The following is a 26,779-nucleotide window of genomic DNA, read 5'->3' on the forward strand; positions in this document are numbered from 1 at the left end:
TGTAGTAATTGCTTTTTTGTCAGCCACCAGAATTAAACTCGTCAAGGCTTAACTATGTCCAGGCAATTCTGATTCTGTATCCAAGCTCAAAAAATAATTTCCTTAGTTACACCTATCTGCTCACTCAGTGTTCTGACATAGTAGTCCACAGAGAATTTTTAAAGTCTGCCAGTTTGTTACACTCCAAAAATATGTTCCAATTGCCTCTTTATTCCCTATTGCACCTCCAACATTTGCAGTCCATCTGAGGAAAAACTTCTTTGGTGTCTGCTTTAGGTACAAAAATATCTATGCAAAGACTTCCAGGCAAAGATCCTAAATCTTATATCTTCTAGAGTTTGGATATTTGGCAACCATACATCTATCTTCCCATTACTTTTGTGAATTGCTTATTCAGTCTCTCTTCCCAATAATTTCTAAACTCCTCTGATTGCTATAGTTATAATGCAATATTTTATATGCCTTAATTATTTTTTTTAAATCCTCTTCTGTTCTAGAGTCTACTAAAAACTACTAGTGCTGTTTTTTGTTTCCTTAGGATCCCCTTATTTCTTTCTCTTTGTCTGTACTCTCATATCAGTCCTTGATAGGGAAGGCAATCTCTAGTCTGCAGTTCAGATTAATTCTTGTCCCCTTCCCAGTCTATTACTTTTCTCTCTGTAATTATTTGCTCCCAATACCTTGATTCTTTGCCATTTTTCTCCTGTAAATTTTAGCCTCATCCCTACTATTTTCAGCACCCCTTATTGCAGTCATCCCTATTGACTGAATCTCCTTTCTCCATTTCTGTGTTGGCTTAGATCTTAGAATACTTTCTGCTACTTTATGAATATAATATTCTGTATAGCAATTATTCTCCTCAAGGATCTCCATCCAAAATCCCAGACTCTGTTGAGTTCCCCCCTGTTTCGTCATCCCTTTCCACTATGAATTATAACTTTCTGCTTGTGCTATGTTTAGGAGCCTTAACTGTGTAGCTCTGAAATGCCCCTTCAAATCAGGTAATCCCAAGCCACCGTGTTCTGTTGGAAGGATCAAATTATCCCACCTGACTATTGCCCTTTTCCCCCCTCACAAATAAAAACCTTCAGCTTTATTAATTGGTATCCACAATTTCTCTGGTTGATAAAAATATGCCTGATCTAGTGTAAAACAAAAGGGACTAAAACATTTAACTACTCGTGTCTTGCTATCCATAAAACAGAGCTTCCAGTTCATCAGTTTTTGTACTATCTTTTGTTTAAACCCTTCGACCATATCCTTAGCTGCCATAACAGAATCCTTTTTAATCCACACTCCTAAGTACTTCATTTTATCACGTCTCCATAAATACAGATATTGCAGAACCAATTCATGTGTGGATACATAGTTTACAGCTATTGCCCTAGTTTTATCTTAATTAATTTTGTACCCCGAAAAGACTTGAAACTGTTTCTGAATGTTCCACAACACTGAAATGTTCTTATCAGGTATAAAATATCATCTGCAAATAAAGACACATTTTCTTGATTACCATACAATTATATCCTTAATTTGAGTCCCCTTATTTTCTTTGTCAATGGTTATAAATATAATGCCAATAACAAAGGGGAACAAGGACACCCCTGCCTGGTTCCTCTGTTCAATCAGAACTTATCAGATAGGAATGCCTTCACTTAATTTTCGTCTTTGATCCTTTGTATATCCTCCAACTCAACCTTATAATTTTATCAGGGAATGCCAATGCTTCCATTGCCCTGCTTGTAAAAATGCCTTCTCTACATCAAGACCCGCCAACAACAGTGGCATTTTCTTGGGTTCAGGCGCCTAGGCAGCGAGACATTTCCCTGTGGTACATTTGACTAGGGGCACATGGCTGAAGTGACAGCTGCAGAGAAATGTGGTTGTTTGCAAATTCCCTGTGGGCAAAGTGAAGCACATACTGCCATGCTCACAGCTTTAATAACCAAATGCATGGAGGCAGAAGAAGTAATGAGTGTTCTGCTCAGTGTAGAGTACATACTTATGTAACTACAACAAGTAGAAGTGTGCTACAGCACTGAGGAAATCCTGCAGGCTAATGTAGTCACATTTATGCTCCAGTATGCGTTTTAGGTAATGTTCTGTAGAGAATGTAAAGTGGGTAATGGTCCACACACACCAACTATAAAGGTACTGCCCAGTGTACACTGCATTTGTACTGCCAATGACATACCCTCTGGCCAGCCTGCTGCTGAAGCCTGCCATATTGCCTGCTGTCTCATGTTCCCTTGGGGAACATGGACATTGTTTTCCTCCTGTGACTTTGGTTCTTGAAGTTGTGGGCATAGCAACACATTCTTCTCTTTGCCCACAGGGAGTTTTCAAACAGCCATATTTCTCTGCAGCTGTTACTTCAAGTCATGTGTGTCCCCAGTCAAATGTACCACAGGGAAAGGTCTCGCTGCCTAGGTGCCTCAACCCTATTCTTCTTCCCTCTGGATCATCGTTCCATTAATACTGTCAGATGTTTGCCTCCCCTCCACAAAAATGATTCTTATGCATCAATTTTGGCATCTCCTTTACCATTCTTTTAGCCATTTTAGACAAACACTTTATAATCGTGACTTAGAATCAAAATGTCCTATGTGAAGCTGGATCTGATGGGTCTTTTTACCATCTTTAAGTATTACAGCCACCAGTGCTTACTTCCAGGATGCTGGTGCTTCTCCTCTAAAATGCTGTTAAACAAAACCTTCCTAATCTTAATTACTTTCTTCCCTCCTAACTTCCACAGGAATGCCATCTATTCCTGGAGACTTTTTAGAATGGTTATACATCACCATTTTTATCTCGTCATCTCCCATCCTAACTGTTTGTATTTGAGCTGCATCTACCTGTAACCTCTTGCATGTTTAATTCTTCCATAAATAATTCCATTTGTACTTTTTCTTGATTTCCACATTTCTCTGCTTTATAAAGTTTCCTAAATATTTCTAATATCTGTACAGGATCTCTGGTTATTTTCCGTGTTATAGGCTCCCTAAACTTGGCAACAACCCTTTCTGCTTTCTGTGGTTTGAGTCATTGTGCACAATGTTTTTCTGCTCTGGAGTTCTCAAAAACAGTTGCTTAACAGCAGTCTTTCTAAACTCATGCATATTGTCGAGGTAGTCCCTTGCTTTCTCTTTAGCAATTCTGAATTTGTGCCCTTCCTTGTTCTGTGAAATTCCCTCTATTCTGCAAGTTAACATTTGTCCGTCCCTCTAAATAATTTTTGTTGCTTCTTAACCATATCTATATTGTTTATTTCCACCCCATTTTTAAAATCCACTTTAATTTTATTCCACTCCCTCACTATATCTTCAGCAAAAAATGCGATCTTCCCTAATAACTCCCACTACCCATTCCTTACATTCCTAACAGGTGAGGAAGCGCAAGTGTCATTTTTTTTCATTACCCTGCATTTTTATTTTAATTGGCACGTGACCAGAAAAAGTTGTTGGCTGTGTATCAAAACTTTTAATTAAATGCACATGTTCCTGTGAATTATAATTTCTGCCTAACTTTAAACACCTTTATTGAATTGTCACTTGTAACATTAGCAGTTTTGCATTTACACAAAAGTAGTCAAACTGTATTAACAAACCTTATACTTCACATATATTGCAATCCATCATATAGCCTAAGAAACATTACATAAATTATTCTATTCCTGTCCCCTTTTTTTAAACAAGAAACATCTTTATTAAACCATCACTTATGACATATAAGAACTTCTGTCTAGCTTACTCCAGTTTTTTTTACCTTGGGGAATATGTAAGCTCTCTCTGTGAACTCCTACTGAATTCATATCTTCATACCAATTATTTTCTTAAATTTCTTAAAAAGTCTACTCTGTTGTGTTACGTTTTCCCTTCTAGGCCCCCCGATACAGTCACACTGCTGCAAATCAAATGCCAGTCCCACCAGCAAATAATATTCCTTGCTGAAAGCTGATTATTTCTCCCAGAATTTTCTTAAGCTCCACAGTGGCAGCTTTAGGTGGAATATAGAATACATGTCCCTGCAATCCATCTCTCTTGCCAGTAGCCTCTTAGTCTTCAAAAGTATTATTTTTTTTTCTATTTTTCCCTCTTCTGCCACTATTGAGTCTCCTCTCGCAATTAATACAAATACTCTCCTTTTACTTTGTCCCAAATATTCTGCTGAATAACCAAACTGAAATCCTTTCCTTATCAAATTTGCATGCTCGGTTCTGTCTAAATGGGTCTCAGTCTCTTGTAGTATAGCTACTTGCACTCTGCATTTTTAATATAGTTCACTACTCTCTTTTTGTACACATCTGTGAGACCTTTCACATGTAATAATATGGAAAGTGTTGTCATTATAAGTTATTATTCCCACCTGTTGCATATAACAGCAATTCTTTTAAATGTCTGCTTGCAGCTTTTCTGTTACATATAATAGCATTTTTTAAAAATGTCTAGTTTCAGTTTTTGTGTTACATGCATATATTAATGTCTGGAAGGTTGATCTTTTATACAGTTGTTTCTTGTCATGTACATTTGAGTCTGTCACATCATACAAAACCCGTTTAGTTTAATGAAAACCTGTAAAAAAACTATTATCTTATACAAACACACACAAACTGAAGTTTAACAATCCTAATAGGGACAATTGTCCCAGACTGACAGCCACACTCACAGGTTTGAATTAACATATAATGATTGTTGTCCATGTTAAGACGATTGGTACAGCCTGTGCTTCTGCTTACACTAAGTGCTGTCAGTTTGCGTGTTACCTTTGTTCCTCTCCAAGATGTAGAAAACAACTTGAATGCATTCAGAAAACTATCTCCTAGCCACTGAAAGAAAGTTGTATTTAGTTTTTGGGTTTTATTGCCCCCTCATCAGTCTCTGTACAAACATGAGAACCAGATACACAGTTGCCACCCGCTATAAACTTCTCATATTGTACTGTGAACATTTATTTGCTAGAGGAAAACTTTTCATTATATTCAGTGTTCTCAAGTTTATGTGCTTCCCTTTAAAACTTGTTACTAGATCAAGCCAATTTCGCTAATCCAGTCATTCCCCTATGCAAAAGCAAGAAAAAGCATTATCACTTTTGGTTGTATCATGCTCTTGTCCTGGTATTCTCTTTCTACATTGCAGTGCCTCCATTTCTTAAAACTGAACAAGAAAGAAGAAGAAAAATGAAGGGGCACATGTTTACTTCAGTTTTCCTGTTACACACAAAAATAACTAAAAACCTCCACTTTACAGTATACAGTATATGACCTGTTTTTTTTTAATTCTGTTAAGAATTTTTTTTCCTTAGCTACCTCTTTCCTTCCTCACCTCTTTCCTTCCTCTTTCCCTCTCCTTAATGTTCTTCCAAACATTAATGACATGAAGTAGGGCATATGCCTTGGAGTCCGCTACAAGTTTAAAAAAGGTCCAACATTTCCAGGTACGACTCCCATGCACTGGCCCAGTAATCAAGGAGCCTCAGTCTTCACCACTAACACCAGTGAGGGGCGTCCACATTGGGAAGGATAACAAATACACACACAGTAAAGTACAATTTCCCTTAAGAGCACACACAGATCACAGTCAGTCTGGGGCTGGTTTCTCCCTTTTTCTCCAGATTCCCAATAAGACTCCCCACTGGCACAGCTATAGAGTGGGGTCCTTAACCAGGGTCCCAAGCCAAGTCCTCCTAGCCTCTGTCCAACCAGTGCTTTGTGTCCCTGCCCAAGTAGCTCACACAGACACACTTTGAGATATGATTTATATACAACCACATTGACACTCTTGGGGAAGGCTGGCACAGGTTCACTAAAAATATTTAATAATTAATAAAAAAACACAAGACAATGCTTCTTACTACACAGTGCTAGTCACAGTGCTAGTCAAGAGTTCAGAGATCACAGGAAAATGCTTAAAATAATACTGTAGAATAGTCTGACAAATGTAGAAAACAGCTAGTCTAAACTTACTGTTTTCTATCTATTTCTAAGAGACACACTAAAGCCTAAGATCCTACTTACATACAGACAGAGCAAAGCAAGTGCTGGTGAGTGGTCAGTTCTGATGACAAATGAAAAAAGCTCTCCCTCTGTCTCTGAGAAAGTCCTTTAAACTGATAATACATCCTGCTGACTCATTTTAGATGATATCCTTCTTAACAATTCTCTGGTTTACCAGGCTAACGGAAACTCTACATTAACATTTCTTAGTAAGCTTGCACCTCGTCAGGAAACTACAGCAATTAAGGGCATTATATATGTAAAATCCAGCAATTGACTCTAGTCTCAAAACTAATAGAAAGAATCTGCTGGTTCAGACACCATGGCTCCAAGCCCTGAGATCAAAACAGTCATAAAATGCTTGACGTATCAGCTTTCTTACAGTAGAGTGCACTGTTGTTACATTTTTGCAGTTCAACATCCAATACAGTCTTTTCACATTTAAGAGAACAAGCCTGTGGCTTATTTTAATATTTGCAAATGAGGTAATTCTATCTAGCTAGGCTGGCAGCCTGCACATATCTTCACACCAGGTTTTCTTGTTACACCATATTTTACAAATGTAATTCACGCCTTGTAACCCCACATTTATTCTTTAATTTCCTAGTTGCTGGTTTTCTTCCTGTTGGTGTCCATCTCCCATATCCAGTCTCTGATTCATTTCTGATGTGCGTCTTCATAGGTTCATATGAGATTACTAGGCTAACTGCTTAAGATCCCCCACAAGCCTAGTCAATATAACCTGATTTTACTCAATATAGGGTCCTTAGGGGCAAGAGGATGGCATGGATTTGTGCCTATGCCTTGAGTATCTTTCAAATTACCCCTGTCCATAAGGGACATGGGCAGTACTCCAGGTATCCATTGATACAAATTGTGTTTGAAAAGGGCCATGGAAGTGCTGTGCTTAATGTGACTAGGAAGCCTGTTCCAAAGGAAGGGCAGTCTCTGAGACTCCTCTCTCTCTCGCTTTCCAGTATGCTTTGTTTGAGTTGCTGACAAGACTTGGATCCCTAGACCAGGTGACCTTCATGCTGTTTGACTTGCAGATGTGTAGCAGCTCCATCAGGACTGCATTTGAGAGTGCCTTGTAGGTCAGGCATAGGTAACCCCTTACCCCTTAATAGTTTGTAGGAGATGGAATGAAGAGATAGGGCCTTTAGTCTATCCATGTAGAACATGTATACAGCCTGCATTTTCTTTGTGAGGAACTTCTGAAGTTGCTCCAGCTGCTGAAAATGCTTGTACTAGATTATTGGTCTAATAAGGGCCGAGTACAGTGGGACTATAATTTCCTTGGATCTGGATGCCATACCTTTACTTATAAGTTATGCCACATAGGACTTCCTCATCACTGTGGACACATAGCAGTCAAAGTTCAGGCTAGCTATCTGTGCACCTAGATCTCTCACCTCTGAGTCTACTCTTAGGATGCACCATTGATGTTGTAATTTGAATGGGGTATTTGTCTTCCCAAATGGTATGATGGTGAATTTTTTTTTTCACATTTAGTTTTAGGCCATGGTTCTGGCACCAATCATTTGTCTGATCTAGACTCACCTGAAAGATATCTACATCATTGGAGGAATAAACAATTGCCCCCAGCTTGCAGTCGTTGTTAAACCTTGTCATCCAGCGGCCTTCCACATTAGCCTTGACTTCAGGGAAGTATATTCTGAACAGGAGTGGTCCCAGCACTGGGCCCTGTGGCACGAGTAACTGACCTCTTGTTGGATCTGGATTCACCCACTTTAACAACATGTGTCCAGTCTGTGAGCCAGTTTGATATTCATCTGGTGATGTAGGGATTTATGCCCAGTTTTGTGAGTTTATAAATATCTGAGTAGGGAATTATGTCAAATGCCTTGGCCAGGTTGAGGTAGGCAGTATGTACTGTTTTACCCTCATCCATGGCCTTAGTGACTTTCTCAAAGAAGTCCAACAGAGTCAGCAGACATGACATGCACCTTGATAAAGCCAATTTGGCTCATGCCCAAGTGTTTGGAGGTTTTCTATGTCATTTATGAGGTCCATGATTAATCTTTCCATGGCATTACATTAAGATTAGTCAAACCTATAGGTCTGCAATTTTCCAGGTCAGTAGATAGTCCTCCTTTATGCAGAGGGATAACTATTGCTGTCCTCCAGTCTGTCAGGATAAAGCCAGTCTTGATTTAAACAGTTTAAGAGGCAACCTGCTATATCGTCAGGCCCCATTGAAGCTGTTTTTAGCTATAGAGAGTGCAGAGGCAGTCTGTTCTTTGGTGATAATTGGCTGTGTAGTGGTGGAGGGTATTTCCTAGAGGAGAACTAGGGATGATAAGGAGGTGAAATTTGAGCTGAATTTGTCAGCCAGCAGATTTGATACATCTTCTGGCTGAGTATAGATGATGCCATCTACAACTAATTCTGCACATTGTTTGGGTTAGCAATTAACATTGCAGACATAAATGAAAAATGTTTTATGGTTATCCTTGGCTTTGGAGGCTATTTTTACCTCAGTCTGCTGTCCTAGACTTGACTAGTTCCCTGATTTGTTTGTTGAGACTAATGAGGGAACTTTTGATCTGTTGTGCACATTCCCTCTTACTTCTCGACAGGATTTTCTTTTTTTTTGTTCTATAACCTACCAGGGTGGCTTGTTTTTGAATTTTGACCTGGGTTTATTTCAGTCTGGTACTGCTCTTTCTGTGCAGTTGTTTAAGTGGTCGTACAGGGCTTTTATGTATGTCTCTGCATAGGCTTCTGTGTTTTCTGGATTTGGGAAAGCTTGGAAGATAGCAATGTGGTCCCTTAATATGGGGATAATTTACTTTAGTGAAGTTTTTAAAGTTATATGGGAGACTAATTTTATGTTTTTTCAAGAAAGACCACTTTGTGATCTGATCTTACTAGAGAGGACATCATACTTGGGGGGGGGGGGGTGTGTGCAGCACTCTCCCATATTTTTGAGTACCAGATCTGGGATATTTATTCCACTAGTGGGAGTGCAGACTAGCTGCTCCAGGGCATTTGAATTTAAAAAGCCAATAAATCTTTGGGCCTACATTTTAGTGGTCATGTATCCTTCCCAATTAATGGAGGGGTAGTTAAAATCACTCATGAGTATGGTATTGGGCTGGATGGTGAATGATTCTTGTAACTTCAAGTATGATGTATGGGTTTCCTGGCTCATGGTGGGGGACCTGTAGTCAGCAAAAATATGGTAATCAGATTTTTCCCATCATTAGTTGCACATAGAGTAGCTCAAACATGCCATATTGTTTGACCAGTCTTGAGGTGTGCTTATCCTCTATGTAGGTGAAGATGCATCTGCCTTTTGCTCTATCATGTTCAATGGGTGGTCAGAACATATGAAAGTCACTATAGCCATTGACTGCCAGAGTGCTTTCAGTGGCTTGGAATCATGTTTCAGTAACCTACAGTGTGAGGATAGCTTCCATGGAGTGCAGATGTTCGAGTGTTTCACTGTTGCAGTCATCACATTTGGGTTATCTGCTTGCAGTAGCCGTCAGTCGGCCTGATTATCAAAGTCTTGGGTCCTGCATCGGTTGCTGTCTCATCTTCCATGACATCAGGTAGTCAGGGGTATAAAGCATGCAGCCAACGTCATTACATCAGTTTTCTTGCCGTGCAATGCCCGAAGCAGAAGCAGTTCGCAAATGCCGGTCGGCCGACTCCTGAAATTTTCGTTTTCGAGTTTCAGAACCGAAGTCTTCAACTAAAGCTAAATACCCCATTGGGGAAACTTTTTCTTGCTGTAATCCGATGTCAGTAAAAGTCAATAATTGTATTTCTTGTGGAAAGCAAATACCTCATAAAGATTTTCATTCATACTGTATTCCTTGCTTAGGCCCTGACCACGACGTGCCTCGCTGTCAGTTTTGTGCCTTATTTAAACAACGAACTATTCATCGTCAGTATATTTACGCTTCTAAATATTTTGGTACTCGGTTCAATTATCCAGATATGTCTTCCGTAAGCCACCCGACTACCGACATTCTGAAAAAATGCAAGGATAAAGACAGAGACAGGCCGCCTAGGTCCAAAACTGCGGACAGTGCTTCTCCTAAGCTAGTCGCCAGTTTGCGGTTACTCAGTGAGGCACTTTCGCAGCCCCTGATACCCACTACTTCAGATTCACAGGCCTCTACTGAGACCCATTCGGAGTCCAGTATGCTGCGAGATGCTTCAACTTTGGAACCTGTGGATGTCTCCACCTTGGATGGGTCCAGAGCTGCTGTGCAGGCACCGGCTTCTGAGGGTGTATTCAGGCCTACTGACTTGCATATTAAACTGACGCCATCTTCTTCTTCAAGGCCTAAAACTTGAACCATGCCTAGAAAACTGATGCTCAGACCGCATGGTCGATGCCTAAAAAAACAAATGATAAGAATGGCTGAAGACCTTATTACTTTAATCAGGGGAAGCCAACCTTCCCCCTCTAAGAGACCTAGGACTGAATTTGCTTATGATGCTTCTGATAAGGATTCTGAAATTTCTGTTTCCTCTGATGACCAGGATTTACCCCTTATCTAACTATGAGGATTCTGATGCAGAGGACTCTATTCCCTCCTCCAGAGGATTTCACTTTTGGTGAAAGCTTGCATACTCTTAGGGAGCATTTTCACTGGGAAAGCCAGGATTACTCTGATTCTAAAAAGAGGCTTAGGGATTTCTTACTCCTGCCCCAACACAGGCCTTTAGCTATTCCTCCTGTACTGGACATTGTTAATGATGCCTTTTTGGAATCTAGCTTGGCCCCTGACTCTTTACCTCCTGCTCCCAGGAAACCTGATAGATATTACAGGGTTCCTGACTCTCACAAGTTCATTTTTAAACATCCTACTGCAGATCTTGAGACCATTTCACAGGGACCCAAGGGCATTAAGGCTACTACTGCCAAAAACCCTACTCCCTCTGATAGAGATTCCAGGGCGCTGGATAGATGGGGTAAGAAGGTATACACTTCAGCAACCTTGGCCATTAGGGCCTTAAACTGCCAGTTTCATATGTTAAAGTATCAGCAGCATATTATTGGATTGCTTAAACAGAAAATGATGTTGAGTCCTGGCTGTGCTGAAAATAAGGATTTACAGGATTTAATGCATTCTGCCAAACAAGTTGGAAAACATACTTTGCAATGTGGTTTTGATTCACTAGAAGCATCTTGCAGGGCTGCTGTCACTGGGTCTGTACTTAGAAGGCATGCTTGGTTTAAGGATCAATCTTTGCCAGATCATGTTAAAGCTAAATTTGCTCCCTAAAATCAGGACCACCTGTTTGGCAACAAAACAGAAGAAGTACTTAAAAAGATGGAGGAAAAAGCTAAATCTATGCAAACTGTTAAAGAGTTCCTACAAGTACAGCCTCCAAGATTTAGTAGGCATTGGCCCTCTAAGAACTGGTCCTTTCCTGCCTCTTCCAGGCCTTCTCAGCCCAAACCCAGAACTAGCAGAACACCCAGGCTTCAGTCCCAAGGTACGCACAGGGCTAAGCAGTGGGGGGCTCCCACTTCCAAATCAGGGAGTAGTAAGACTCCCCTTTATGGTAAACTGTCTCAATGACTTAACTTTAAAACCTCCAAGCCATTCTCAACTGACTGCTCCTTTAGGGGGAAACATTGCTCTGCAGACAAAAAACTGGGAACTAATTACCCAGGACAAATGGGTTTTAAATATAGTTTCCCAAGGATACAGATTTCACTTCCACACATTACTAACTCCAAACGGTTGGCCAGATCTACCCCCAAATCAGTGGGGAGAGGCTCAAAAGCAAGTACTCTCTCTCTTAAGCATAAGGGCTATTCATCCTGTGCCAGAAGAGGAAAAGGGACAAGGTTTCTACTCAAGACCTTTCCTGGTACCCAGAAAAGACAACTCATGGCGTCCTATCCTGGACCTTTCTATCCTAAACACCTTTTTGGTGATCCCAAAATTCAAGATGCTAACTCTTCACCAGTTGCTTCCTATGCTAGGCAAGGATGCCTGGTTGGCAACACTGGATTTAAAGGAAGCCTACCTGCACATCCCAATCAGGGAATCTTGCAGAAAATACCTAAGCTTCAAAGTAGGCTACATGCACTATCAGATGTTCTTCGTGTTTCACTGTTGCAGTCATCACATTTGGGTTATCTGCTTGCAGTAGCCCTCAGTTAGCCTGATTAACAAAGTCTTGGGTCCTGCGTCGGTTGCTGTCCCTTCTTCCATGATGTCAGGGGTATAAAACATGCAGCTGACGCGATTACATCAGTCCTTCTTGCCGTGTGGTGCCCAAAGCCTTTCTCAGAGGTGTTTCTACCAGAGACATCCTAGAAGCTGCTACCTGGAGTTCTGTACTACTTTCACCAAGTATTACCATCTGCCTATTTTCTCTAGATCCAGAGCTGGTTTTGCCACTGCAGTCTTGCAGGGCCTTATAGCTGGTCCTAATGCTATCTAAATTCCTCCTCCCAGCCTTAGCTTTGGGAATCTACCCAAATGTGATGACCACAACAGTGAAACATGAAGAGCATAGTACAGTTGTGTACACTTACCATAAATGTAGATGTTTGAGTGTATTCACTATTGCAGTCCTGGTTACCCTCCCTCCAGCCCCCTGACTTCTTTTGGCTATACCGCTAATCCCCTTCACTATGCTTAAAAGCTTTTTGGTGTATTTGCTTTTTTGTTGGAGGTATAACCTTTCATATATATATTTAATTGCTTCCCATTAGGGGGGCACCTGACATCTCGGTCAAGAAAAACTGATGTAATGGCATCAGCTGCATGCTTTATACCCCTGACTACCTGATGTCATGGAAGATGAGACAGCAACCGACGCAGGACCAAAGACTTTGATAATCAGGCTGACAGAGGGCTACTGCAAGCAGATAACCCAAATGTGATGACTGCAACAGTGAATACACTCGAACATCTACATTTATGGTAAGTGTACACAACTATACTTTTCTTGTTCAGACTCCTAGTATTGGGCAGTAACACCTTTAGCTTGTCCCGAGTAGCCTGTGTTATGTTGGAAGGTTTCTCTGTTTGGCACTGCCTAAAAAAGGCCCTATATTGGTAGATAATGTTTTGGTCAACAATCAAAAGCCTAGAGGTGACTGGTGAAGACCATCCATGGTAAAGCAATGATACCTGTCAACCATGTCCTCCCAGGCTGACAAGTATTGGACACCTTTGGAATGATACCAGTAGCTAAGCCATTTGCTGTTCAATCATTTTTCTGCTGGTATTGTGGCATCATCCTTGGAGACGGTAGATTTCTGCTCAATGCTAAGCTGATACTTGTTTGTGACATGCATTCTGTATTCTGAGGGCTCAATCATGTCTCTCTTCATATAGTCCAAGGAGGTTCATCTTGGGTCATTCACACCCGCATGGACTATAATGGAGTCATACTGGTATTTAGGGATAGGTGACCTGAGTGCTTGCATGATCTGGTGAATCCTGGCCCCTGACAGGTAACTAACTGTAACTTTCCCCTTATTCCGCCTAGTAAGAGGAACATCAGTATGTCTCATAATGTGTCTCATGTGACCAGAATATTGGGTTGTGGAGTGTTTTGCCTTATGGCATTGGTAGTTCAGAGATAATGAGATGTGGCTTTGTGTGTTGTGATGGGAATTGTCTTGTTTGTACACATGCAAAATTTCTGAGAACTGTGCCTGAGAGGCCTTTGAGGTTTGGGTAAGTTACATGCGAGAACCTCCATATATGTTGGTCTCTGTGTGTGGTGTGCATCTCTGACAGCCTATTTGTTGCTTTCTGTATCTGTATGTTAGTGTCTAGCATGCAGCGTCAATGTGTAACTACATTTCTCATATACTGTTTGCCTGTGAGAATTAAGTGGTTGTCAGTGTACATAAGGCAATTGTTACATTGCCTCAGGATGTCCACGTCCACCAAGCTGGATGCAGAGATGGCAGGAAAGTGACCATCTGTAATTGCAGGTCCTAATGCATACTTGCAGGGGATAGGAGTGGATGGTGTTTGTAACCAGATGAGGGAAGGATGTTTACTGGGCATCTGCAGCCAACCTAACCATTGATGCTGCCCAGTGCCCAAACCAGATGATCTCTGAGCAATAGTCCTGGGTGCTATAATAAGATAAAGTAAACCTAAATAGTCCTAACTAAATGCGCAATTGCTGCTCATTGTGCAAACTAGTTGCCCCATGAGTAATGCAAGACTGAGGTGTAGTTCCAAGGTGTTCTATATAGGGAAATTTCAACTTCTGGTGATTACATGTATACAAGGCACCAGTAACCAGCACTGCATGAAGAGCAGCTTCTCACAAACACGAGGCTTGTATACTGTCAGGAAAAAAGCAAGTTTTACACTATGCCCTAAGGTCAATCAGGTAAGCACACAGTGAGCTTTCCACCAGCAATTCCCAGCTCATATAAGTGAAATCAGCCCTCTCCTGCTACAAGAGTGTAGTCTTTGACCCTCTTAATGTAAAATGACTGGTTTGGTGCCCAAGTGTTAAGGAACCACAAGCACATGCCTAATACTAAGAAACACTATATTTTGGTGCATAACAGCAGCTGTTACAGCAGCTTGAAAATGCAAACTTTTAAAGAAGTGCAAAAAAAAAAAAAAAAAAAAAATAGCACGGTATAATGAAAATAAGCAATGTTTCCAGATGTTTGCATCTGTACAGGGCACTGACATGAGCAGCTCCGTGCAAATGTGCCGAATTTATACCAACACTGGAAGTATAGAAAACTGACTACTGAGCTATCTGGCCAATAAAATAACTACACTTGGAGCCCTTTTGTGTGCTTCCCAACTTAGACAGATCAGGTAATCATCTATTGCCACTAGATCACTAATCACAGTCCTCCCAATGTAAAATCAGTGTTTGGAGTGAAATGCTACCACAAACAAACTTACACTTCAGGAAAGGTAATAAGTTGAGGTAACAGCAGTGTAGTTTTAAATAGCTTATAAAACTGAGATTATTCAATAAAAGTACAAATGAGCCAAGAGCTGCTTGATTGTGCAGAATTTATAAAGGCACTAAAAACATCGTAAGCTGATTAATAAGCCCTCTAGCCAATAAAGCAACTACAGGCAGGAATCTCTAATGTGTTTCCTCAGCCTATATACAGACCAGGCTACTACCCACTGCCTCTAGATGGAAAATTATCTGTCCTCTTGATGTAAAACACAGAAAACAGATTGCTAACATTTAAAAGTACACTACTTTATCCAATTGCTAGCTAGCTAATGAATTCAGAGCAAGTAGAACAGACAGTGAGAGGCAAAATGCACTTTTTTCCAAAATAAGCACAAGGAAAGGCAAACAAATAATTCAAGATTTAAATGGGCGTGTAGAAAGAGAAGAGCTTATAAAGCTCAGTTTATAGTAAGGTTGAGCAGCTTAAAATCACCAGGTTTAAAAAGCAGATCAAGGAATTAGAGAATAGGTGGGGAAAATATCCAGCAGGGAGTCACCAACACTGCTTGTAGATTTTTGCAGAGCTTGAGTCTCATCACCTAGCAGAACCACGTGGCACTCTCTTTAACCATAGCCTGAGCACTGGCTTTATTCCAGAAGAGTGGAGAACAGCAATAGTAATCCCATTGCACAAAGGGGGTCTATCAACTGACCCAGGAAACTATCGACCCAAAAGCCTAACCAGCCTTATCTGGAAGGCCATGGAAAGAATCATCATGGGCCTTATCAACAAGAGCACAGGCGACCTTCAATCTCTTGACTTGGCCCAGTTTGGTTTTGTCAAGGGTAGATCTTGCTTATTAAACCTAGTGGACTTCTTTGAGAATGCCACCAAAGCCCTTGATGAGGGTAAAGCAGTATGTATCGCCTTTCTTGATTTAGCCAAGACTTTTGACACAATCCCCCACTCAGGGATCATTGAGAAATTTTCCCAGCTGGGAATTAACCCATAAGTCACTAGATGGGTAGCCGACTGGCTCACCGACAGAATGTAACTGCCAAAATTGGATAGTCCACCTCCACCAGTAGTGGGTGCAGAGGCCGGCACCAATGGCGCCAAAGATTCAAATACTTTTCCTATCTGTTCCAAGGAAACTATGGGATCTGTGAGGTTTATCAGGAGGTTCCAACAAAGTTGTTCGAACTGAATGGCTCCTCTTCTTCGATTGATCTTGTTTGCTGGAAGATGAAGAAGAAGGGGAGCTGACATCAGTTTTAGATTTAGATGATGCAGATAAAGCCTCGTCAATATCAAATTTTATGAGTCCCTTAAAAATTAACTCTTTTTTTTTTTTTTTTGGTCTACTAGGGCCCATTGACTAAAACCATGACAAATGGCACAGTCTTCCTGAAGATGCACTGGGCCTAAGCAGTAGACACAGAGAGTGTCCATCCGAGTTAGGTCATTTTCTATGGCACTTCTGGCATCTTTTGAAGTCAGAAGTTCCTTTAAGTTTTTCCGCCATAGCATAAGGTTCACACACACACACACACACACACACTGAAAAGGCAGAAAGGACCAGAAGTTTTGTTTTTTGTTTGGAAATGTAGCTAAAGGGAGAAAGAAGAAATACCATAGTGGTAAAGGGGGAAAGAAGTACCAACAATGGTATGATGGTATGGAAGATTTGCCGAGTAGGTAAAAGAAAGAGAAAGTAAAGATTATCAACGATGGTGTTAAGTACTTAATGTAGAGGAGCTGAATAGTTGAAAGAAGATAAAGAATTTAAAAGAGAATTTAGTAAGGAAGCTTACAGTTTTGAAAAAGCTGTCGCTCGAGAGCTATGAGTAAAAACGTGTCTGGCACTGAGAAAGGGGAAATGAGATCTGAGGTAATCTTGAGGAGCATTATGGGTAGAGCTTAGCTGGAGAGTTTTTGGAGGGCACGAGCTGGAATAATGGCAGAGTGAAAACTGACATCAGATTGATTTTTTGGAGCTATGATACGAACTTGGATTTGCCTAGACATAGTAAGGCCTTACTGAGTGTAATTATGATGGCTGCCAAAAAGCATTTACTAGAAAATGGAAATCAAAGTCTAAACCAAATTAGTGACGATAGTAACAGAGGTAAAACAATTGGAACTGGGATCTTTAGAGATGAGTAGGAGCAAATTATATAGGAAAAATAGGAACTGTGGGATCAACACATGTAGAGGAGGAATGAGGTTTAAAAGAAGGCAGGATTTGAAAAGCTATGTAATGGTTGACTAACAATGAGTGGATATGTCAAAAGTGAAGTATAATGTTTGCACTTACAGTTGTGTTGCAAGGTTTAGAATCTATAATTTTTGCAAATGAAATTGTGTCGCTATGGTTTATTTGATTAATATAAATGTAACATGGCCTATATCATACATGATAATTTAATAAATATATTTCATGTTTTAAAGGAAAAAAGGAAATGAATGGTTTTCTCATCTGATTTCTGACTAGAGGAGAACACAGTATCTGAGTCTACCTGTAAGGGGTTCTCTTTATCTGTGACTACTTCCAGAATGTGCCAATATTCTCAGTGAGAGACCAGAGGTTTCTCATTTCCTTACAGAATACAATGAGCTGTTATAGGTGACATTTCTAGAACATTCACCCATTCCTTCAGTGCTGTTGGCTTTGGAGGATGTGTGCGTCACTGCCTGCAGTCTTCCTGACAGTCGGCCTGCTGCCCCTAAAAACGCAGACAGATTGTAAAAAGTTTCTTGTTAAGTTTTTACATACACTCATCCCAAACCTAACCCAGTCGCTATAGTTTTAGTTAATCCTGCTGCTGCAAAACATTTAGTTAATTCCAATCCCACACTTTCTGACAAGGATGGGAAAATAATTAAGTATGGGAAAATGTGTATGCTTCTGCAACACTGATTTTTTTCAGAATTTTGAATTGTCAGGCTCACATGTTAGTTTATTTTGACTAATTATGAAAGTATGAGGAATGTTTTGTCTGCAGTTTCTTCGTGTGAGCAAAATTCTGCTTTAAATGGTTTAATTTCTTCCATTTTACAGGTCACAATTCATTGTGTAAAGGGAGTTATGACTCTTAGTACTTGCACAGCTATAGCCACTGGTACAGGTTTGAGGTTTGCCTGGCTGCATTCTCAGAACCTCCCAGATGATGTGAAAAATTGTATTTTAAATTCTCCTCTGGGTAGAGATTTTTTTGGTTTATCTACTGTAGAGGTTATCAAAAGGTATGAGAGAGGCAGGCTGATTCATGGAATCTCTTAAGGTTTCTTAGCACCCTTTTCCAAAATTTCTAAAGGATTCTCTAATCCCTCATCCAATTTTGGCAAGAAACAAAAGAGTCTTGCAAAATGCTGGTAAACAGACATTTAAGAAGAAATGGCAAGGGGGTTAAAAATAGAATACAGGGACCATACGAAACCAAGGACAGTGCAACAAATCAGAATGATTATTTAATGGACCTTCTTCCTTCTCCCACCCTAGCAGCCCCTTTTCCATTCAAAAAAGTCTGAATCTCAGATTTTCTCTTTGCCAATAGGGAGTTTCAGACATGTGGGTTCTGAAGATCATTCTTCAAGGTTACAGATGGCAGTGGGAGGAAATTACTCTTTTCCAAGGGGGAGGAAGTACCTCATTCACTAGATCAGACTCCTGTACTTACTTCCACATACGTTTTCTCATGGAGTGATAGGGTGAGTTCCTCCTTCCCAGGGTGGGAAAGGTTTTTAATGCCAAAGGAAGAAAATGCTTGCAGCCGAGTTCTGGATCTTTCTTTCCTAAACCTGCCTGTGATAGTGCCCAAGTTCAAAATGCTGTCACTTCACAACCTGTTACCCCTTTCTTCCTTGTTTAAATTTCTGGCAACACAAGATTTAAAAGATGCTTATCACACCATTACTTATCCCTTCTTCAGACATTTCTTAAAGTTCTGTGTGTCTAGGTCATATTATCATTTTTTTTGCTTTAACATTTGGACTATCCACTGCACAGACTATTCACAAAGTGTGTAGCTCCAGTTAAAGCTCATTACAGCTACAGGCCATCCACACTTTCTATGTTTAGATGACTTGCTTATCTTTGCAGAGACTTTTTCAGAGTGTCAGGAATTTCTCACATGGGTGAGAGATCTCTCATACAAGCTGGGATTCCATGAGAACAGTCCAGTCTTTTTTGACTCTACACAGGATTGTGTTCCATGGATGTCTGCTAGACACCTCAGTTCAAATAGCTTTTCTTCCATACAAAAATAGATACATAACTATGTCTATTTCTAGGGTTTTCCACTCAGACTCCAGTCACTGTGAGGGAATACCTCAGGATTTTGGGCTTCATGGCATCTATGATTCTCGTGATACCCTGGCAAGACTCCACATGAGAAAGATACACTGATAACTTTTTCTGGTCCCAGCACCAACATCTATTATCTTCATTTTCCACTTCTAGGGGTTATCAGAAGATAAATCATTTGGTGGACACTGCAAATGTCCCTAAATCCAGATGTCCCTTTCTCCTCTCCTGCTCCAAGGCAGTCAGTCAGCACTGACTCCTCTGATTTTGCTTGAGGATCAGTTTCAGGAGGGATAAAAGTTCAAGGTGTTTGGGACACCAAGAACAGATGCTAGCACACAACTATAAAGTTGATGCTTGCTCTGATCAAGGCACTCCACTCTTATGAATCATCTTTGGTCCTCTGGACCTCCTGAAGTTGTTAAAGCTAATATCACCGTCATGTGGTACATCAACAACTAAGGAGGAACCAGTTCTTGCCCTCTTTGCAGACTAGCCATGTTAGCTTGGGATATAGCTTCACAGCACAGTCTCAGTCTACAAGTATCCTTCATCCCACTGGAGCAAAACTTTTTGACAGACGAACTCAGCAGGACAAAGGCAGACCCTCACAAATGGAAACTAGAGCAAAAGGGGTTTTATTAGCAAATGGAAAAGGTTTTGTAAGCTAGTTTCAGCAACATAACCGGCATCCATTCAGGGATAGTGTTCTGGTTTTACAATATTTGTGAGTTACTATCCTTTGGCCTTTATTACTCTTTCATTAAGGTTCACTTATTGGCCATTTCAGCATGTGTGCCCATGAACCCTCCTCTTTCAAGGAATTCTAACGTATGTTTTTAAAAGGAATTTTACGTAAGTGTCCGCCAAGAAAACCGGTGGCTCCTCCTTAGGAATCTTAATTTTGTGTAAAAGAAGTTAACACTTGCTCCATTTGAACAGTTCATCTGTCTGATCTGAGGTTCTTAACATGGAAAACAGTTTTGCTGAGTATCTGAGTTGCAAGTGCTTATGTTGAGTCACACTTATTACATTCTCCATAGGGACAGGTTTTCTTTGTAAACTAATCCTTGCTTTCTGCCCAAAGTGGCATCTGAGTTTACTTTAATCCATCTCCCCATTTTTCTTTTTTGAACCTAAAATGAGAAATTAAGAATACTCCATACCTTGGATGTCCACAGACAACTCTGATACTGTCTTGACAGAACAGTCTTAAATAGGTTGTCCCTCATCTTCAAGAAATTAACTATGTCAAAACAGACCATTTCCAAATGGATGCCTCAGGCTATTACTTTTTGTTATTCTCACCACAACAAAACTATTCCAGTTAGGGTCCACTCTACCAGAGCCTGAGCTTCATCTATGGCTTTTTGAAAAGGGTTGTATTCTAGCAGCAACTTGGTCCTATGTATGTACTTTTTTTAAAGCACTACAAACTTGATTCCTTTTCTAGGTCTAAATGAGATTTTGCTAGGACTTATCCAGACAACCCTTCCCCTGGGGTAATCTACAAATGTATAAAAAACAAAACAACTGACGAGAAGCCGGTCCGAGGTACACTATAAAAGGTTTATTGCAGGATACAATAAACTATATAATCCAAATCTTTAAGCACAATGTAGATACACTTATACAAACGCTTTTTGTTTGCACTAAAGCAAACTTCCTCAGAAGACCTTGTAATTAGAAACACTACGAGTTTAAATTAGTATTACTAGTGACATCACAATTACATAATTATGCTGCTGTTCAAACTTTAAAGATGTAGTGCTTTAAAATAACGAACCACTCAGTTTAATAAAAACACACTTTAAAATTTCCTTATACCAAATATAACATACATGTTATTGTAACATTTTAAAAATAACCCTAAATGTAGTACTTTTAAACTATAAAAATGTATATGTATATAATATATCCATCTATACCATTATATATAAAATCATGAATAAAAAATGTGTATGATAACCGTTCCCTTAAATTCTGTAAAGCTTTTCATGTTCAAAGGTACCTTATAATAAGGTTCAAGAAGATATTTAACCACAATTGCCACTGTGTACTGTAAAACAAGTAAACTATCTACACATATTTCTATTTTTTAAAATGCAGCTAACTGAACACATATCATTCAACCCAGGCAGTCTACATGCATCAAGTCTGATTTGCCATGTTAGTTACAATTCTTCTAAAAGAATTGGTATCGGGCCTCCTCTCAGGGGTATGTTTACTTGATCTATTGCCATGTATGCAAAACTATGGCCGGGTGAGGTATGTACATGCTTTGCTAATGCATTATCCATTTTACCTTTATTTATAGCATACTGGTGTTCATACACTCTCTCTCGAAGTTTACGTTCCGTTTTCCCAATGTAAAACGCGTCACACTGCTTACACTTTGTAAGATAGACTATAAGTTTAGACTGACAGGTGAATTTAGATCTCAACTTATATTTCAAATTATTAACAACAAAATTATTGGAAGTTTCCATATACTTACAATAATTGCATACTTCACATTTAAACATGCCAGTTGTTTTTGTAGTTTGAAACTTCAATGATTCAAAAACATTTTTCATGTTCCTGCCCCTTTTAAAGGTTGTACGGGGTGTGTCACCCAGTCTATCCCATAACATTGGAAATGATTTAAATAAATTCCAATTTTTCTTTAAAATATCTGTTACTAGGTGGCTGTCACAGGTAAATGTAGTGATGAAATTTGAACTATAGCTATTAACACTACATGATACAACCTTTTCATTTTTGTATGTAGGGGTTACTATTTCAAAGGGCTCACTTGGGGTATTTGTTTCTATGTCACATTGAATTTTTACCGATAATATAGGTGAATAAATTCCATTCATCCTTTTGCCTGTAACCTCGTCAGTCAACCTATCGATTAAATCTTCAGGATAACCTCGGTCTAGAAACATAAGTTTAAGACGATTACATTCAGCATAAAAATCACACAACTGTGTGTTAATCCGGGCCGCTCTTACTAATTGGCCTTTCACGACTGAGCGTTTCTGATGGAAGGGGTGGCAACTTGAAAAATGGAGACAATCATTTGAATACGTAGCCTTCCTATGTATACTTGCCTGGAAACAGTGTGAGGTTCTATTTTTTACAACCAATAAATCAAGGTGTGCTATTTCTTCAGTACTAAACACCGAAGTTAACTTAAGGAAATCAGTTGTACCATTGAAATAATGCAATAAATCAGACCCTGTTTGGGTGGAACCCTTTACCAGAATAAAGTCATCCAAAAATCTGGTATAGTAAATTATTTTGTTGGTTACATTGAAGTTGTTAAGCACGTACTCCCTCTCCCACTCGGCCATAACAATATTGGCAAAACTCCCCCCGCAGGGGGACCCCATGGCAATACCAGACATCTGCAAATAAAAAGATTCCTCAGACATAAAATTATTTTTTGTTAACACCAAATCTAGTAATTCAATCACTAGACTAATCTAACAATTAGTTGCACCATTCTGCTTTAGTCTGGAAACTGTCCAGTCCATACCCACAGAATGGGGAATACAAGTATAGAGGTCCTTGACATCTATTGTAAGGAAGTTATAATCATTGCTATACTCAATTTTATTTAAATCCGCAAGGAAGGACCATGAATCCTTGCACACTTGAACCTCTGGTTTTAAATACCTTTTTAACAAATCATCCACAAATTTCTCTATAGGGTATGTAGGTGAATTTCGACCATCAACTAATGGTCTCAAAGGAGGTGAAGCTATACTTTTATGTAGTTTGGGAATCCCAAACATATAAGGATAGCATGGGTAAGAAACAGAAAAATAATTATACATTTTCTGATTGATGCTGCCATCAATAAACAAATATTTGATACACCTATTGATTAGCTGATAGGCCCCGTTCACCTCTGAGCATGAGCTTGGTTTATAGGCTGATGAGTCAAGTAACTCCTCCATACGTAAAACATAATCACTGGTATCAAATATTGCTAGCCCACCACCTTTATCTGGTTTACATACCCTTATTCTCTGAGTTTTGATGAAAGATAAAAATTTCTTTTTCATCATTCGAAATGTTGTGTTTCACCACCCTGTTATTTGAACGTGGAATCTGCCTAATGTCCAACTCACAGATTTGCTCAAATGTTTGTAGGACTGGGTTCAAGGGTGGATTAAAAGTACTTGAGACAAAAAAGGGGTCGGGATGTGACATAGATTTACCCATCATCAAAACTAAGTTCAACTTCCTCACAAATAACTTGATGTCAATAATTGTTTTCACAATGTCTAGTTTCTGGGTTGGTACAAAGGTGTACCTCTTTGACAACAAGTCAGCCATATCTCTAGTGATATTAGAACTAGAATAATTGTAAATTTTAAAATCGCCCTTACTGTTGGATATTACTAATGGGTTACAGGGGGCATTACAAACTGGTCTTTGGCTGATACAGTCAGGCTCATCTAACTCACCCTGAACACTGTTGGTTGAATAATGGTCAGAATTAGAAACCACATCATGTACAACAATGGTATTAAATTCAACAGTGATATTGTTTCCTCTATGTACACTCATACTGTCCGACCCAACAGTGGGATGTTCCTGGTCAACTACATAGTCAACCATATTCCAACCAGAAGGTACTTCCGTTGTTATTTCCTCCATCTCTTGTTCCTTTTGTTCTGGTTGTTGTTTGTGGAAAAAGTTTTTTGCTTCGGTTTTCCCCCATATAATTGTCCCCTTGAAAAACCGAGTTTTGATTTTGTTGATGTGAATTTATTCACCGATATTATCGGTAAAAATTCAGTGTGACATAGAAATGGATACCCCAAGTGAGCCCTTTGAAATAGTAACCTCTACATACAAAAATGAAAAGGTTGTATCATGCAGCGTTAATAGCTACAGTTCAAATTTCATCACTACATTTACCTGTGACAGCCACCTAGTAACAGGTATTTTAAAGAAAAATTGGAATTTATTTAAATCATTTCCAATGTTATGGGATAGATTGGGTGACACACCCCGTACAACCTTTAGAAGGGGCAGGAACATGAAAAACGTTTTTGAATCATTGAAGTTTCAAACTACAAAAACAACTGGCATGTTTAAATGTGAAGCATGCAATTATTGTAAGTATATGGAAACTTCCAATAATTTTGTTGTTAATAATTTGAAATATAAGTTGAGATCTAAATTCACCTGTCAGGCTAAACTTATAGTCTATCTTGCAAAGTGTAAGCAGTGTGACACATTTTACATTGGGAAAACGGAATGTAAACTTCGAGAGAGAGTGTATGAACACCAGTATGCTATAAATAAAGGTAAAATGGATAATGCATTAGCAAAGCATGTACATACCTCACCCGGCCATAGTTTTGCATACATGGCAATAGATCAAGTAAACATACCCCCGAGAGGGGGCCCGATACCAATTCTTTTAGAAGAATTGTAACTAACATGGCAAATCAGACTTGATGCATGTAGACTGCCTGGGTTGAATGATATGTGTTCAGTTAGTTGCATTTTAAAAAATAGAAATATGTGTAGATAGTTTACTTGTTTTACAGTACACAGTGGCAATTGTGGTTAAATATCTTGTTGAACCTTGTTATTAGGTACCTTTCAACATGAAAAGCCGTACAGAATTTAAGGGAACGGTTATCATATACATTTTTTATTTATGATTTTATATATAATGGTATAGATGGATATATTATATACATATACATTTTTATAGTTTAAAAGTACTACATTTAGGGTTATTTTTAAAATGTTACAATAACATGTATATTATATTTGGTATAAGGACATTTTAAAGTGTGTTTTTGATTAAACTGAGTGGTTCTTTATTTTAAAGCACTACATCTTTAAAGTTTGAACAGCAGCATAATTATGTAATTGTGATGTCACTAGTAATACTAATTTAAACTCGTAGTGTTTCTAATTACAAGGTCTTCTGAGGAAGTTTGCTTTAGTGCAAACGAAAAGCGTTTGTATTAGTGTATCTACATTGTGCTTAAAGATTTGGATTATATAGTTTATTGTATCCTGCAATAAACCTTTTATAGTGTACCTTGGACCAGCTTCTCATCAGTTGTTTTGTTTTTTATTAGTTTTACGATTGGTTTCTTAATCTAAAAATGTAGCTATGGCTACTGCAGCAGTGATCAATATGATGAACATGGTACAGTTGTGTAAGTGAACTGAACATAACGGTAGATGTTTGAACTCTGCTGCAGTAGCCACTCCCTCCCTGCACCCCCTTTGTGTTTTTTTTATTTTGCCAGGGTGTGTGTATATATGTATATACTGTTGTCTATGTCCTCTTCCTCTCAGGACTCAGCCTCCCTCTCTCTCAGTTGGCATGAAAGCTTTGAAGGGCTCTGTGCTCAAACCTATGACTTCAGGCAGCTCAGTTTTGAGCTGCCTGTTTGAGCATGTGGAAGGTGCCCTGGAGCTTTGGAAGCTGGCTGTTTTATCCTTGGCAGGATATAACCCATATAAGAAAGGCTGCTGTGTAGCACTGATCATCTGCTGTTATGGTACAACTGTACTTTTCTTGTACAAAAGTTAGCAACTCAGGCATTTGACCAAATATGAAGCTAATTTCATGGTCTATAACCTGACATGTCTATCAGGTGGCTTGCAGGCATACAAATTTATGTATAATTATAACATTTTCTTTTATAATGCCCTGACAGGGTGGGAATACTGACAAGAAATTTTTAAGGATTTCTCTTTTCCACAATGCAATCAAGAGTCCTCTAGAAGATGAGGTCATTGTGCCCTTCTCTCTCTCTCTCTCTCTCTCTCTCTCTCTCTCTCTCTCTCTCTCTCTCTCTCTCTCGCTCTCTTTTTCCCCCTCTTCATCTCTCCCTGTCTTATGCACACCATGTTTGCATTTGCCTAAAAGGGCAGGACTAGGGATTTTGCTAACTTTGAGAAACTCTGAAACAGTGTCAGAAATTCTTAGTGGTACTGTTTGATTTCTTTTTCCTGTTTAAAAAGGGGCTATAACTGCTGAATTTAACAACAGTGGGCTGGAATGAACAAACTGCTGTATATACCTTGCTGTGTGGATATTTTCACCTACACCGAAGAAGGTTTTTTTTACCTGAAAGCTTTGTCTTAATAAACAGCTCATTTTATAAGTTGCGTTGCTGAGTTCGTAATTTTTCTGCCCATAACATATTAAGAGCCAGTGAAGCAAAGTCCTAAAAAATAGTACTGTGAAAGTATTGTGAGTTTTCTGTCGAATAATGGCAGCCAGGCTTGGGATTTTTGAAAAATAACCAAGCCAGAACTGTGTCAAGGGTCTGTCTTAGCTCTTGTTACCTACTAAGGGCTGAACCAGAGCGTACAATCGGTGCATTAATTAGGTTAAAAATAACTTTGTCTGGAAGCCTATAGGAGATTATTTAAGAAAAGAAAATCTGACAGTATATTAATCACACTTTCAATGAGCTTGTACCCAGCCCACCCCTTCACTGAGCCCAAGCTACTTGTCCCCAAATTATGAAAAATGTGGAAAAATGATAAGCATAACATATATGTAATAGAAATGTTGTCTTGGTTAGTGGAAAAGACT

The 26,779-nt window shown here is 39.3% G+C and overlaps 1 protein-coding gene across 2 annotated transcripts in view; it reads left to right on the forward strand.

Annotated features, from left to right (window-relative positions):
- Positions 1–26,779, forward strand: part of RAB29 (RAB29, member RAS oncogene family) — a 688,339-nt gene that overhangs the window by 442,114 nt on the left and 219,446 nt on the right. The gene's annotated exons all lie outside the window — the stretch shown is intronic.

Source organism: Protopterus annectens, chromosome 7.part0 (genome assembly GCF_019279795.1).
Source record: "Protopterus annectens isolate FY-2018-M chromosome 7.part0, PAN1.0, whole genome shotgun sequence".
NCBI classification, from domain to species: Eukaryota; Metazoa; Chordata; order Ceratodontiformes; family Protopteridae; genus Protopterus; species Protopterus annectens.